Genomic DNA, 17,441 nt, shown 5'->3' on the forward strand with positions numbered 1-17,441 from the left:
ATCAATTAATCATTTTTTTTTTTTTTTTTTATCAGCCTATTTGGACAATACTGTGTGACTATATATTAATGACTTAGATATAATTACTACCAGTGCCACGAGGAAGCTTTCCCTCTCGGGGCTCTGAATTGCAAACTGTCACAAACCTATAAATCAGGCTTATAATAGGGACTACCCGCACTCATCAGTCTAATCACTTCAGCAAGCAATATCAAGTATTCATTTATATGGGCTAATCATGCTACTTTTTTCATTATTATTTTCATTATTTCTTATTGGGTTTGCAATATTAGATTAATCACCTGCATCCACCTAATTCAGCTTTGCATCATGCTGCATATGATTTATTACCCGGTCAATAAGAACTTTATTTGGGTTGTGTTTTAAAACTCTTTTTTTCTCTTTATTTTACTTGTTCACATGGATAACGGCTCCTCCTGTCAATCAACCAGTGATTCAGTGTTAACTATCCGGATTATTCCAGCCGTAAAACCTCAGCGGGTAATCAAAGTACTCATACACCCCCTCCGTTTTGATTGGAAGATACTGATTGAACCTCCCTTTAAAAAACCTGCTGGGATCAAGACCACAACAGGAAGTGATCAAGCCCGGCGAACGGGTGAAACGCGTATTCCGACACAACCACTGACCTTTTGGCTGACTGGAACCTCGGACGTTATCTGGCCCGTGCCCTCCGTCTCCCCTGACTTCCACTCCACACCTATCGCGGCTGACTGCAGCAGCGGATGTCTGACGGCGGCTTGTGTCCGACAGGACACCATCGGACCGGCGGCTCCTGAACTCCCCCCATCATTCGAGATGTCCGGGGCGCATAGAAGACTGACAGCACCTTTTGCGAGGAGACGGGTGTCAAGACTCTAGAAGGGGTGATTCTACCCCATCTCGGCGCGGGTAATATCAACTCTCTTTTCCCACTATCCATAGCAATCTTACTACACAGTGTATATTGGGAGTTACAGACACGCAACAGTCTAATATGTTTCTCTCATTTGCTCCTGTGAGCACTTATCACCATCACTCTGCTATCATACATTTTATATACTAGACGGACTTTGTGCTAATAGGTACTTGCCTGCCTTATATAAATAACTGCCATATTAATGTATTATGTTATAATGCTGCATTTTCATTTTTCTGCATGTGATGTTATTGGCAGTGATCCAATCTAAAAACTTTGATAGATCCCCCCCAGTCTGGACATATCATTGCAATTCAGTTACAACTTCACTACTATTTAGTTATATCCTTTTGAGGTATTGACAACCTGCAGTGGAAACTTTTGTAACAGTTACACTCTAGATGCAATTCAGCTACAACCTCATTGCTACTTTTAAGTACCGATAAGTCATATTGGATACTTTCCCATAGCTGGTACTCTGTTATTAATTTTTTCTCCTTGTCTTTGCTTTGGCATTTCAGGCACCCTGTATTTAGGCAACTTTTTCCAATGATAATGTAATTATTCCAGTTCATTTTACTATTGCCGCATCTGGATTTAAACCCCATCAGACCTTACACTATCTACTTATTTTTCTTTCAATCCTTATTTTCGTGGACTCTCACCAGTGATTCAGGGTTGAGTCCCTGTCTAACATTGGCAGCAGATCCATCTAATTTCGTCTATGTCTGGTATCTGTCCTGAATAACTTTGTAAATTCGTGAACTCTCATCAGTGATTCCAGAGCTTCGTAATATTGGTCATTTCCTCTACTATCATACCACACTGGAGACGCCCGAAACCGTCCGATCTCGGAAGCTAATCAGTGTTGGGCTGGGTTAGTACTCAAGTGGGTGACCATTGAGGAATACTCAGTGCAGTAGAGCTCATTGATTGAGCCCATATAGTGTCTAACACTGACAGCAGATTCACACTGCTCTCCAACTTCCACTCTTTGCCTTTCCCCCTTCCACCCCCTCCGCCCTTATCTTCTTTGGCAGGAGACAAGACAGTGACATACTACTCTTAAGTACCACCAGTATCCAGACTATATTACAGGGGAATGCATAACAGTAATTGGCTTATTAGCACAATATACCACTGAATATATAACGTCTAGAATTTTCTTCCGTCAGCCAAAATCCAGTTTTTTCATTTCATATCAGCACATGGTGCTATTTCAAATATTTTGTTAATTATTTGACCACCTTTATCTTCTTAATGAACCACTAATTGTCTTAATTGTGTAGAAATTATTTTGTTGAATTATTAAAATTTGTATTTTTATCTACTTTGACTATTTTCTATATTTATGTAAAGTAAAGAGTGCGCCCACAAAAGAGTCTTCTTCTCTTCCACATTGTCTACGTTCCCCTACTGACTCAGGGTGCACCACCAAATAATATCAGAATTAGAAAACAGCGTTTTCTTGCAATTACCTGATTTTGGTCTAGAAAATTAACTTTCTATACTCAATATCTCCTGTGCGGTATTCTCTCCCCTCATGTTGAGGCTGAATATGTATCACACCATGAAGGAATGTATGTCCATCAGGAATGGAGGCAATCTTGCGCTGGAACCATATAGACAAGGCTGAAATCTGTGCCTTGAGAAAGGCCAGCCGAAGTCCTAAGTCTAATCCTCATTGAAGAAAAGCCAGAAGTCTGGAAGTTCTGAATTTCGAGGTGTCATATTTCTTAGCAGCACACCAAGTGAAGTGAGCACGCCACACTCTGTAATAAATTCTTCAGCATAGTTTGAATGACAGCCTCTGAGAATCCTTTAGTCCTCAGGAGTGAAGCTTCAAGCGCCACGCCATCAAATCTAGTCTGGCAAAGTCCAGATGAAGACAGGGGCCCTGCCGTAGAAGGTCCTGATGCTGAGGAAACAGAAGGGCACAATCTGCTGATAGTCCGTTGAGATCTGAGAACCAGTGACGTCTGGGTTATGCTGGAGCGACCAGAATGAGATATCCTCCTTCTTGTTTGAACTTCTGAAGAACTCTGGGCAGAAGTGAGGCTGGAGGAACATGTATGGCAGACAAAAGTTCCACTGGATTGCCAATGCATACATGAACATCGCTTGAGAGTCCCTGGTTTGGGATCCGTAGATTGGAACCTTGTAATTGTGTCGAGATGCCATGAGATCCTAGGCCCTATCTGTCGACAAGAAGTTGAAATACCTCGGGATGAAGGGCCCACTCTCCTAAGTGAACATCCTGACAACTGAGGAAGTCTGCTGCCCAGTTGAGTATGAACAGAATGAACGCTGCCGATTTGGTTAGTAGATGGCGTTCCGCCCACCAAAAAATTTTGGACACCCCTTACATTGCCCATCGACTTTGAGTGCCGCCCTGATGGTTGATATATCCCACTGAAGTGGCATTGTCTAACTGTACTTGAACAGGTCTATTTTGCAGAAGAGGCCTAGCCAGAGACAGAGCGTAGAACACTGCTCTCAACTCCAGTATATTGATTGGAAGCAGAGATTCTTCCCTGGTCCAATGACCCTGGAACGAGTGTTGCTCTGTCACTGCTCTCCAATCCCGAAGACTGACGTCCGTTGTTAGCAGGACCCAGTTTGGGATCAGAAGGGTTGATCCACACTCAATTACTGATCCTGTAGCCACCAGGTCAGCGACAACCGAATCTTCGGAGTCAATGACATCATTTGAAATCTGATCTGGTGGGGCCATTACATCTGGAAAGAATCAACCTTAATAGGAGACAGGAATGAAATTGAGCATAATCTATCATGTTGAAGAATGACACCATCAGACAGATGGTATGCATCGCCGAGTGTATCAACACCCTGGGAAGATGAATGAAATGATGTATCTTGTCCTGAATCTTCAGAACTGCGTCAAGGGGTAGAGAAAATCTCTGACTGTGCATATCCAGAAGTGCCCATAAGTGTACCATGCTCTGTGATGAGACCAGAGAGCACTTCTTCCAGTTTATCAGCCAACCGTGTGTCTGAAGGAATTTTGCCGTCAGTTGGAGATGATCGAGAACTACCTTTGACTTCGCCAGTAGCAGGAGATCGTCCAGATACATCAGAATTCATATTCCCTGGCGACGAAGGTAGGCCGTCATAACAGCCATAATTTTAGTAAAGACACGAGGTGCTGTAGTCAGTCCAAATGGCAGAGACTGGAATTGGTAATGAAAGCTACCAATAGCAAACTGCAGTAACTGCTGATGCGACTTGGCAACAGGAATATGCAAATATGCATCCTGTATATCCAGGGATACCATGAAGTTTCTAGGTTCCATGGCGTGAACGACTGAGCGCAAAGTTTCCACGCAAAACTTTGATACCCTCACAAACTTGTTTACCGATTTGAAGTTGAGAACAGGCTGGTGAGACCCATTGGAACAAGAAACAGGGTCGAGTAACAACCTCTGCCCCGTTTGGGACTGAGGGACCAGCACATTCACTCCCGTATGAATGAGAGAATTAAGCACCATTTGCAGAGTCTGCGCCCTTACTGGGTACAAAGGAAGGCCAGTGGTAAAGTACTGTAGAGGGGCCTGTCCCCTGAATGGGATTACATAACCGTAGGAGACAACTTCTAGCACCCAAGCATCAGAAGTGGTCATATGCCAACTTTAGCAAAGTGCAGAAGTCAGCCTTCCACTCTAGGGTTCCCAGTGGAAGGCCTGCCCCCTCATGCTGCGGGCTTGTCAGGTTTATTGGAAGGTTGACGAGTTGCCCAGGACTGCTTAGTCTTAGGCTTGCAGGATTTAGGGAAAGAATGTCCTTTTGCTTTACCCTGAGGTCGAAAGGAGCGAAATGTGGTACCCTTGACCTTCTTTGAAGTATTCCAGGGGGGAAGGAATGCTGTCCTGGCAGCTGCAAAATCAGACACAATCTTATTCATTCTTCCCCAAACAAAATATCCCCAGTAAAGGGTAGGATTTCTAAGGTTTTCTTAGAGTTCAAGTCCATTTTCCATGACCTCATCCACAAAATACAGCGCGCCAAAACAGATGTAGCTGACACCTTGGAAACCAACACACCAGCATCAGACGAAGCTTCCTGAATGTAATAAGAAGCTGTTTTAATATGAGACAGGTATTGTCTGACATCCTCTGAAATATGATTGGGCAGCTCATCCTCTAGTGCCTGAGCCCAAGCCTCAATCACCTTTGCTGCCCATAAAGCAGCTATAGTATGGACAGCCCCTGTAAGGGAGTAAATAGACTTCAGGCAACCTTCAATACGTTTATCAGTCGGTTTCTTTAGGGAAGTGACCGTAGTAACTGGTAGAGTGGATGATACCACGAGGTAAGTGACATGCGAATCCACCAGAGGTGGATTTTCCCATTTATTACAGATGTCCTCAGGCAGAGTATAACGAGCTAATGCCCCTTTTTGAGACAGGCAACTTTTTGCCTGGAGTGTTCCAGGGTTCCTCTCTGCTGTCCAATAAATGATCCGAATGTGGTAATACAGCTTAAACCACCTTCTGTCTTTTAAACTTATCAGTTTTCTTTGCCCTAGTAGTAGATATCTACTCCTCAGTGAGTTGGAAAAACAGGATTTTGATACCTACCGGTAAATCCTTTTCTCCTAGTCTGTAGAGGATGCTGGGGTCCACTTCATGACCATGGGGTATAGACAGTTCTGCAGGAGCCATGGGCACTCTTAAGACTTTTCAATGGGTGTGAACTGGCTCCTCCCTCTATGCCCCTCCTCCAGACCTCAGTTATAGGAACTGTGCCCAGGGAGACGGACATTTCGAGGAAAGGATTTACTTTAAACTAGTGGTGAGATACATACCAGCTCACACCTCAACCATGCCGCACAACATGGCATTCAACAGAACACACGCTAACAGGCATGAACCAATTACAGCAACATGCTGAAACTAATATAACACAACTTGTGTAACTCTAATAACAAAACTGCAGGTAAAGTACGCACTGGGACGGGCGCCCAGCATCCTCTACGGACTAGAAAAGGATTTACCGGTAGGTATCAAAATCCTGTTTTCTCATACGTCCTAGAGGATGCTGGGGTCCACTTCATGACCATGGGGTTATACCAAAGCTCCAGTACGGGCGAGAGAGTGCGGATGACCCTGCAGCACCGACTGACCGAACTTGAGGTCTTCATCGGCCAAGGTGTAAAACTTGTAGAATTTAGCAAATGTGTTTGACCCCGACCAAGTAGCTGCTCGGCAAAGTTGCAATGCCGAGACCCCCCGGGCAGCCGCCCAGGATAAGCCCACCTTCATAGTGGAATGGGCCCTCACCGATGTCGGTAACGGCAATCCAGCCGTAATATGAGCGTGCTGAATCGTACTTCTGATCCAACGCGCAATAGTCTGCTTGGAAGCAGGACACCCAATCTTGTTGGGAGCATACAGGACAAACAAAGACTCTGTTTTCCGTATTCGAGCTGTTCTAGCGACATAAATCTTCAAAGCCCTAACCACATCTAGAGACTTTGACTCTGTGAACGTGTCAGTAACTACTGGCACCACAATAGGTTGGTTTATGTGGAAAGATGAAACCACATTCGGAAGAAAATGTTGACGAGTCCTCAACTCTGCCCTATCTTCATGGAAGATCAGGTAAGGGCTCTTGTGAGACAAGGCCCCCAATTCAGACACCCGCCGCGCGGATGCCAATGCCAAAAGCATCACCACTTTTCAAGTGAGAAACTTCAACTCTACTTCTTGTAGAGGCTCAAACCAATCTGATTGAAGTAACTACAACACCACGTTAAGGTCCCATGGTGCCACTGGAGGCACAAATGGAGGCTGGATGTGCAGAACCCCTTTCACGAAGGTCTGAACCTCTGGAAGAGAGGCCAATTATTTTTGGAAAAACACTGACAAGGCCGAAATCTGAACCTTGATTGATCCCAATCGTAGGCCCGCCTCCACACCAACCTGCAGAAAATGGAGAAAACGTCCCAACTCAAACTCTTCCGTAGGTGCCTTCTTGGATTCACACCAAGACACATATTTTCTCCAAATACGGTGGTAATGTTTCAACGTTACTCCTTTCCTGGCCTGAATAAGGGTGGGGATGACTTCCTTGGGAATACCCTTTCGGGCTAGGATCCGGCGCTCAACAGCCATGCCGTCAAACATAGCCTCGGTAAGTCTTGATACACGCACGGCCCCTGCTGCAGCAGGTCCTCGCGAAGAGGAAGAGGCCGAGGATATTCTATGAGCAACTCCTGAAGATCTGGGTACCAAGCCCTCCTTGGCCAGTCTGGGGCAATGAAGATTGCTCGAACTCTTGTTCTTCTTATGATCCTGAGCACTTTTGGGATCAGTGGAAGTGGAGGGAAGACATACACCGACCGGAACACCCACTGGGCCACCAGCGCATCCACTGCTATTGCCCAAAAGACTTGTCACCTCTGTGAAGACTTCTTGGTGTAGGCCCACTCTCCTGGATGGAGATCGTGTCTGCTGAGGAAGTCTGCTTCCCAGTTGTCTACTCCCGGAATGAAAATTGCCGACATTGCCTTTACATGTCTTTCTGCCCAGAGGAGGATCTTCGTCACCTCTGCCATTGCCGCTCTGCTTTTTTTCGTTCCGCTCTGCTTGTTTATGTACGCGACTGTTGTTACATTGTCCGACTGGATCGGCACGGGATGATCTTGAAGAAGATGTACCGCTGGTTGAAGGCCGTTGTAAATGGCTCTCAATTCCAGCACGTTTATGTGAAGGCAGGCTTCCTGACGACCATTTTCCCTGGAAGCTTTCACCCTGAGTGACAGCTCCCCAGCCTCGGAGACTTGCATCCGTGGTTACCAGGAGCCAGTCCTGAATCCCGAACCTGCGTCCCTCTAGTAGGTGAGAACTGTGTAGCCACCACAGGAGTGAAATCCTGGCTTTTGATGACAGGATTATCTTCCGGTGCATGTGTAGGTGGGATCCCGACTACTTGTCCAACAGGTCCCACTGGAATACCCTGGCATGGAACCTGCCAAACTGTATGGCCTCGTAGGCCGCCACCATCTTCCCCAACAACCGAATGCACTGATGGATCGACACACTCGATGGTTTCAATATCTGTTTTACCATTTTCTGGATTTCCAGAGCCTTTTCCACCGGAAGAAATACTCTCTGAACTTCTGTGTCCAGAATCATCCCGAGAAAAGACAATCTTGTCGTCGGTTCCAACTGTGACTTTGGATAATTTATGATCCAACCACGTTGTTGGAGTATTGACAGGGAGAGTGTGATGTTTTGTAACAACTGCTCCCTGGATCTCGCCTTTATCAGGAGATCGTCTAGATAAGGAATTATATTGACTCCTTTTTGACGCAGGAGAACCATCATCTCCACCATCACCTTGGTGAATACACTCGGCGCCGTGGAGAGACTGAAAGGTAACGTCTGGAATTGGTAATGGCAGTCCTGAACCGCAAATCTCAGATAAGCCTGGTGAGGAGGAAAAATGGGAACATGCAGGTAAGCATCTTTTATGTCTACAGACACCAATCCAAAAATTATGTCAGGATCAGGTCATAGTCCTGGTACCTTTGTCACAACAAGGGGATGGGTTTTATTCAAGCCTTTTTGTAATTCCGAAGCCGGACGGCTCGGTCAGACCGATCCTAAACCTGAAAAATCTGAATCTCTACTTGAAACGATTCAAGTTCAAAATGGAATCACTGAGGGCAGTGATTTCCAGTCCTCCGGACAAAGGTACCAGGACTATGACCTGATCCTGACATAATTTTTGGATTGCCGCTGTTACTGCTTCCCTTTCTGGAAGAGAAGCTGGCAAGGTCGATTTGAAAAATCGGCATAGGGGAACGTCTTGAAACTCCAGCTTGTATCCCTGGGACACTATTTGCAACACCCAGGGATCCAGGCCATACAGAATCCAACCTTGGCTGAACAGTTTGAGATGTGCCCCCACCCGAGCGGCCTCCCGCAAAGGAGTCCCAGCGTCATGCTGAAGATTTGGCAGAAGTAGGGGTAGACTTCTGCTCCTGGGAACCAGAAGCTGCTGTGGACTTCTTTCCCTTTCCCCTTCCCCTATCCGCAAAGAAGGGGGAACCTCTTGCTTTTTTGTATTTATTGGGCCGAAAGGACTGCATGTGCGGGTGATATGTCTTTTTTGCCGGTGCAGGCGCAGAGGGCAAAAATGTCAACTTACCTGCGGTAGCCACCGAGACTAACGCATCCAGTCCATCGCCAAATAAGGCCTCACCTTAATATGGGAGAGCCTCCGTATTTCTTTTGGAATCTGTATCCGCGTTCCACTGGCGAATCCACAACGCCCGCCAAGCCGATACTGCCATGGTAGCGGCTTGTGAACTCAAGAGTCCAATATCTTTCATCGCTTCTAGCATGTATTCCCTAACTTAAGGAGTATCTCATCTTTATCAATCGTGTCATCAGAATTTCTGATGACACGCTTTCTGACCATTTTTGAATAGCGCGACTCACCCACGCGCAAGCAATTGTGGGCCTGAGCAGCGTACCATTGGCAACATAAATGGATTTCAATGTAGTTTCCATCTTTCGGTCTGCCGGCTCTTTTAGTGAAGCCGTGCCAGGTGCAGGGAGAATTACCTTCTTTGTCAACCTGGACAGTGCACTGTCTAACACAGGGGGTGACTCCCATTTTTTCCTGTCCTCCACCGGGAAAGGATAAGTTATCTGAATTCTCTTGGGAATACGAAATTTCTTTTCGGGATTCACCCACATCCCTTCAAAGAGTGTATTAAGCTCGTGGGAAGGAGGGAAAGTGACCTTGGATTTCTTTTCTTTATAGAAATAAGCCTTCTCCTGAGGTACAGGAGTGGCTTCCGTGACTTCCAGAACTTCCCTTATAGCCACAATCATATATTGTATATTTTTTGCCAATTTATGATCTATTTCTCTGGAGTCACTATCGTCGACACAAGAATCAGTGTCTGTGTCGGTATCAGTATTCACAATATTCGCAAATGGTCTCTTATGTGACCCAGAGGGGTCGCCTGCGGATGGAAGAACAGAGCCCTGAAAAATCACATCCTCCACAGATTTTCTCCAGCACTCAGCATGAGATTCAGACTTATCTAATCTCCTATTGATATAATGCATACTATGACGTATTTATTTCACCCATGCAGGCTCTTGGTGTGCCGGCAGCGCCATCACATTACACTTCTGTGTCCCTAAAATGGTTTCCCCCGGGGAGGAACTCCCTGCCTCTGACATGTCTTACACACGTGTACAACACACACACAGACACACTGGGACTTATAGGGGACAGACCCACAGTAAAATCTGTCAGAGGGACACAGTTTAGTAGCAGCCAGTTCACAACCCCAGCGCCAGTATCTAATGCCTGTGAACACAGAATGCCCACTGACATGCAGCGCTTTTTACACAGTAAAGCACCAAATTCGCTTGTGCCCCCCCCCCTTTTTGCACCCTGATACTTGTAGTCAGAAGTGAAGGAGGACCAGCGATGTCTCTGCAGCCTGAGGAGAGAGAAAATGGCACTTAGCAGTGTGCTGGCTGCCTGAGGAAGAAGCTCCGCCCTTTTTACCTCAGAAACTTTTCATAATATTTATACTGGTGGGGGTAGGGCTGTGCCTGGGCATCTTATGCCCCCTTTTTGCAAGTTTATAGAGGTGTTTTTGCTGCCCAGGGCACCGCACCGCACCCTGCAGTGCCTGTGTGTGTGAGCAGCAATGGCGCGCTGCGCTCCCGCCAGCCGTGCTGTACCTCAGCCGTCACTTTTCTTGATAGAAGATCTGTCTTCTTCTACTCACCTGTCTTCTGACTTCTGGCTCTGTGAGGGGGGTGACAGCGTGCTGTGGGAGTGAGCATCTAGGCACGGCTAGCGTTCAGTACCCTTCAGGAGCTAATGGTATCCTGTCAGCCAGAAGCAGAGCCATGAAACTCTTCAGAAAGTTGGTTCCTACTTCTGCCCCCTCAGTCCCACGAAACAGGGAGTCTGTTGCCAGCAGTTCTCCCTGAAAGTAAAAAAACCTAACATAAGTCTTTTCAGAGAAACTCAGTAGAGCTCCTCAGAGTGCATCCATTCTGCCTGGGCACATTTCTAAAACTGAGGTCTGGAGGAGGGGCATAGAGGGAGGAGCCAGTTCACACCCATTGAAAAGTCTTAAGAGTGCCCATGGCTCCTGCGGAACCGTCTATACCCCATGGTCATGAAGTGGACCCCAGCATCCGCTAGGACGTATGAGAAATATGCTTATTAGCATCTATCAGGGCAGGGACAGTGAATTGAGAGGAAGAAGTAGCCCGCTTAGAATGACTAAAGCCGTGTGTGTACCCATAGGGAGCTTTCTGTCTAGCCAGATTCTGGTTTAAAATCCTGTAGCTGATAAGACAAATGATCCGCCCATGGCGGATTAACCATAGGGACCATTTGGGGAGGCAGTGCCAATGGTGGGCCCATAGGGGGCAGCAGGCATTCTACCAGGGTACCCAACAATGAGGTGAAAGCTGCCCACGAAGGCCCCTGTACAGGGACAGGCGCTGCGGACTGACTGGAAGGTGTAAAACATGCAATACAGAGATTATCATGTAACATGTCCTCCTCAGTTAAACCAGCTGAGCATACTCTGCATGGTCCTAATACAGGGGCTTCAACCTGTTTGCAGCCCTTTTTGCTAGACATAATAGTACTGAGCAACAAAGTGGACTTACACAGTGCGAGTACAAATAAACAAAACTGGGTATAATGTGACTGCAACACAGATGTAATATACTTATATATACATATAAACACTGTGAAAACAGCAATTCTAACCCAAATGCACCAGGCCCAGGGTATAGAATATAATAGACAGATATCTGGAATCCCTGAAAATGAAAACCAGACACAGATAAAGGCACTCAGTCACATGCAATGCAGTATACAAATGGTTAATAATGCTGCAAAAACAAAAACACTTATATTACAGCACAGCCCTGAGGCTGGAGGATAACGCAGGAAACTCACTCAAATTTAACTGCAATGAACACTTATCTTCACTAGCACTGCCTTATAAGACAGGCAGGATACTTAAGTGCATGTAAAAAAACAACCCTGTTCAGATGTTTTTACAGAGAGGCTTGTCCAGCATCCCGGAGACCTGCTGCTGCTTATGCTGCTGATGGCTGCCCAGGCTCCTGTGAGGGAAGAGCAAGGAGTGAAACAGCCCAAAGGCGGGAAAATCTACTTGAAATTGTGCCCTGGACCAGTGGAGGTAATACAGGTCACGCACCACCTCCCCTATGCTGGACCACCTCAGGTTCTATGGAGCCTTATTTAGAAAAGGTGTTAATACACCTGACCTGTGCTCCTATTGCCCTGGCGGTCTAGTGGGGTCCCTGCTCGGTGACAATGTCCACGTCAGCGCTACGATCCGCCTCTCTAGACCATGGACGGAACACGATTTCAACCTTACCTGCCCCCCGGTGACGGCCACGCAATCCTGGGTAGCGTCTCACAGAAGTGCCTTGTGCCGTGAACGTTCCCACTGCAAGTACCTGGGCAAGCCAGCAGGAGTATGCGGCGTTGCGTGGAGGGCGATTAGGCTGCAGCGCTGAAGTTTCTCAGACTTACAGCGCTGCCAGCCCTTGTTGAAAAGTTAATTCTGTAAAGTTTTCAGGGCTGCCTGTGCAGCTCTCCTGTTTAGTGACCTGCTACTGCAGGCACCAACTACAAAACTGAGCTCACAGTGCCTGGAGGTGGGGTAAAGCTTTATGTTGTTGCCCTGGATCCAGATCCATCTATACACCCCGATCTTACCCTGCTGCAGAAAATAAGGTATTAATGTAATGTACCCATTCAGGGCCGGTTCGAGCGCTCTCTGCGTCCCGGCAGGAAATGGGGGCGTGGCTTAATACAGGGGCGTGGCCAGTTACGCCCCTTGTACAGTAGTAGCGCCGCTGAAATGCTGAGCGGTGCGCGATGACGTCATCGCGCACCGCACAGCAAAAGGTCCTCTCCACGAAGGGAAACTAGACGCGTAGCGTCTAGTTCCCTTCACAGGGGGACACAGCCGGGGAACAGAGCGGTCAGCGGAGGGCACAGCAGCAGCGGATCTTGCCATGGTGCGGCACCCTCCGGATGGCGCCAGCGCCCTCCGGAAGGCGGCGCCTCGGGCAAAAGTCCTGCTTGCCCGTGGCAAGATCCGCTACTGTATCCATTAACAACTTAAAGTATATAAACCATAGACATCAGATTCACATTACAGTTTTCAGATCATAGACTGTTGGTTGGTAAAACTAATAACGTATTACAGATATAGCCACGCTCAACGTTGCTACATCTTGCTGCGATTGCGCGACTGCGTCTTAGATGCACACGAGCCCCATTCGCATGAGTGGAAGCGGCAATTGCCACAGCTCAGCATGGCTAGGAGCAGGCATGCCTAGCTGCGCCAAGAGTGCCGGTTTAGATCAGATGTAGCCACAATGTATGAAATAATTTGCAAGGGATCCCCAAGATTTCGACTGTCTAGGGACATCCACAGGGTTTAATCTGGCACTGCTGTGAACAGAGGTCGTGCACACAAACTTTCTCACTGTGGCCCGCGGATAGCACAGCAGGACAGTCCATAAAAGTGGGACAGTTGGGAGGTCTGTGTGTATATATGCATGACTGTATTTATTTATTTATTTACCAGTTATTTATATAGAGCACACATATTACGCAGCACTTCACAGAGAATATTTGCCCATTCACATCAGTCCCTGCCCCAGTGGAGATTAAAATCTATATTCCCTACTATACGTACACGCACACACATACACACTAGGATTAATTTTTTGTTGGTAACCAATTAACCTACCAGTATATTTTTAGATTGTGGGAGGAAACCGGATTACCCGGAGGAAACCCACGCAAGTATAAGGAGAACATACAAACTCCACACAGATGAGAGTGGGTGGGAATCAAACCCTCAACCTCAGTACTGTAAGGCAGTAATGCTAACCATTACACCATCCGTACTGCTCAATGTATGTGTGCTTGTGTGTGACTATGTATGTATAAATATGTGTGACTGTGGGTGGGATGCATCAAGCATTGCGATGCAAACCACCTCTCATCGCAAGCATAGTTGCGTTTAGTAATGCCATATGCTGTCCTTTGTGATACAAGGACTTCCGGGTTTATGACCCGGGAGTCCTTCTGTGCATGTGGTGAATGACCCACACCCTGCAGAGGACACTGGGAGGGATCTGGTTGGATCCCTCTCAGTAAACTTTTGCTATAAGTAGCCCATAGACATCTCTTAGGAAATGGCATAAACAGATGGCATTGCCTTTCGGGTCCAAGCTCCGGTATTTATCGCATTCTGGAATTTGGTGCATATGAGAAATGCGACAAACCTCAAAACTGCATTTTCGGAGGATTCACCGCAAAATTATCTTTGATGCATCCCACCATTTTATGCATGTGTGGGTGTATATATGTACTGTATGTATATGTGTCTATGACTATGTATGTCTGCACATCACCCAACTATCCTGATATTGCTGGGACAGTTCTGCGGGAGTGTGAAAAGAGATAAGACCAGAGATGTACTGTAAATAGGAGAGAATTGGGTGAAGGCTTTGTAAGTGTAAGTGGGTGTGAGGACTTTAAATTTGGTTCTGAAGGGGACATGGGGCCAGTGAAGGACTTGTAGGAGAGGGGAGGCAGGGGGGAATTCAATTAGCTGCAGTAAATTACCATGGCTAATTGATCCATCGGATGTAATTCAATTAGCCCCCAATAGCTGGCACTATAGGGGATTTTGTTTAACCTGCCGAAGGCTGGAGAAACAAATTTCCAATAACTTTTATGTTCGCGAATGCGATTGCAATAAGCATATTGATCAAGAATAAGTTCCGGATCCCTGTGCTTTCGTGCAAACACGGCTGTGAAAAAAAGGGGGGGTGATTAAATTATCCTGGGGAAAAATTACCGTAAATCAGGTATTTACCATAATCTTTAGTGCAAAGATGGGATAGAGGGTAATTGAATTCCCCCTATAGTGTGTTTGGAGATGAAGTTAAACCAGTCAGAAGCATTGAGGATAGATAGGAGTGTAGAGCGGTGGGAGACAGGGAGGCCAGAGAAGAGGCGGCTACAGTAGTCCAGTCTAGAGATGACCAGTGAGTTGATGAGGGTCTTAGGGGGTAATTCAGAGTTGATTGCAGCAGCAAATTTGTTAGCAGTTGGGCAAAACCAGGGGGGTCATTCCGACCCGTTCGCACGCTGCTGTTTGTCGCACCGGTGCGAACAGGTCAGTTCTGCGCATGTGCGCCGGCCGCAATGCGCCTGCGCATCGTTGCCCAGCGACGGGCGTCGATGGGCAACGACAAGAATAATGAAGAAAGCGATCGCGTCAAGAAGAGTGACGGGCAGAAGGCGTTCCGGGGCGTTAACTGACCGTTTTCTGGGAGTGGAGCAGCGAACGCAGGCGTGTCCAGGCGTTTGGAGGGCGGATGTCTGACGTCAATTCCGGGACCTTATTTGCTGGATCCATCGCACAGGGTAAGTAACTGCAGGGCTAGTCTTGTTTTGCACAAAACTTTTTTAGCATAGCAGGGCTTCACAAGCGATCGCAGCCTTGCTATGCTAAAATACACTCCCTCCATAAGTGGCATCTAGTTGATCGCATGAGCAGCAAAAAGTTGCTACGTGCGAACAACTCGGAATGACCTCCCCGTTTGTAATGCAGGTGTGGCAGATATAACATGTCCAGAGAGAGTTAGATTTGGGTAGGTTATTTTGTTTCTGTGCAGGGTAAATACTGGCTGCTTTATTTTTACACTGCAATTTAGATTTCAGTTTGAAAACACCCCACCAAATCTCTCTCTGCACATGTTATATCTGCCCCCCCCTGCTGTGCCCATGGTTTTTCCCAACTGCTAACAAATTTGCTGCTGCGATCAACTCTGAATTAGGCCCTTAGTTTCCTTTAGTGTAAGAAAGTTTCTGATTCTGAAGATATTTTTGAGATGGAAACAGCAGGACTGAAAAAGGTACTGAATGTATGGCTTGAAGGAGAGGATAACTCCAAGACAGTGCACCATATTTACTGTATCACACATAGGACAGATTACATGGTCTGACTTAGTTCATAAATTGAGTAACATAGGAGAGATCCCATGTGCATCCTCTAGGCACTGGTCTTGGAGGCTCAATGAATCCCCAGTACTTAAAGGTGAGATGGCGTCTACAATAGATGATTACTGTAATTTAAACAATATATAAAGTTCTTCTAAAGCTGGGTACACACTATACGATGTGTACCCAGCCCCGACATCAGCAGTGTCGGGATCAAGCGGTGGAGCCGGCACCAATGCGGGCACTGATGAAACAACAATGGGGGCCATGCTGACGAATGCATGTAGGGCCAATGGAGGAAGTAGCTGATGACCTGCGTGAGCATGCATCGTCTGCGACATAGTGAGTACACAGTAGACGGATGTGCCTAATATATTGTCTAGTGTGTACCCATCTAAAGATTGCAATCTGGGAGGTCCATAAGTGTGCGATTAAGGGAAAATGTATCCAAAAGAGCTCCCTTGTGAAAAAAAAGAAACTCAGAGAAAATTGCAAAACTTCCATGCTTCATTAGTCACTATCACTCCAACTGTCTGTATTGTGTAGATGTCTTGTCGAGAGATGGTAAAACAAGGGTCCCTAATGAGGAACAAACTATGCAGGTTTCATGCTATGTTTTCCATGGTTCATGAAGCTCCCTGGGGCCTACCATCCAACACTTGAACCTAAATTGCAGTTTTGAAATAAATTTGTATGATGGAAGAGCTTTCATACTTGGTTCTAGGCTAGAGTTCAGAATTTATAGCCTTTTGATATAACTGGTTGGAATTTACGGAATAAGATGTATCTACAACCAATCCATAGTGATGATGAATGAAAACTCCCCTATACGTCGATCATACCTGTGAGAACATCCTAAGTATTGGATTCCTGATCCTATATTTGCTCTTATTTAAATTTTCATAGTACAGTTGAGTATCCTATATCCAAAATAACCTTTAAATAAATTGCAACCACGATTAACTTCAGCACTAATATAATTATACACTTAGAATACCACCAGATATTTTATGTATTTTATCAAATTGCTGCTTCCAACCAAATCCTCGGTGGATTTAGTATACACAACTAAGGAAGTGCAAAAGCACAACAACCATCACATAATTCATATAAAAAGCATACAGTTGTATAAAAGTTTCTTGCTAAAACACCCAGGTACCTCTCTTAGCTTAAGCAATTAATTTAATTGATATTTAATCACACTTTCCATAAATATTCATCAGTGGACAACCACTTTCCACGTTTGTGTTTAATATAGTCGCTTTGGTCACGAGAATATCAGAGGAAGAAAACTCACTGTAGGAGTAGTTGGAGTGTCATGCTCGACCTCCAAGCACACTAGTAATTATTGGCAATGCAAGCACTGGTTTCAGAGCAATTGCAGCGTTATGCTCACCAGCTTCCCCATTCATTTTGTCCGTGCGCTGCTGTTAGAGCCG

At 46.2% G+C, this 17,441-nt stretch overlaps 1 protein-coding gene and 1 pseudogene across 1 annotated transcript in view; one reads left to right on the forward strand and one right to left on the reverse strand.

Annotated features, from left to right (window-relative positions):
- The window catches only part of LOC134947699 (pre-mRNA 3'-end-processing factor FIP1-like), a 148,235-nt gene that overhangs the window by 80,310 nt on the left and 50,484 nt on the right, over nucleotides 1–17,441 (reverse strand). The gene's annotated exons all lie outside the window — the stretch shown is intronic.
- LOC134951128 (5S ribosomal RNA) lies at nucleotides 1,727–1,845 on the forward strand (annotated as a pseudogene).

Source organism: Pseudophryne corroboree, chromosome 8, assembly GCF_028390025.1.
Source record: "Pseudophryne corroboree isolate aPseCor3 chromosome 8, aPseCor3.hap2, whole genome shotgun sequence".
Lineage (NCBI taxonomy): Eukaryota > Metazoa > Chordata > Amphibia > Anura > Myobatrachidae > Pseudophryne > Pseudophryne corroboree.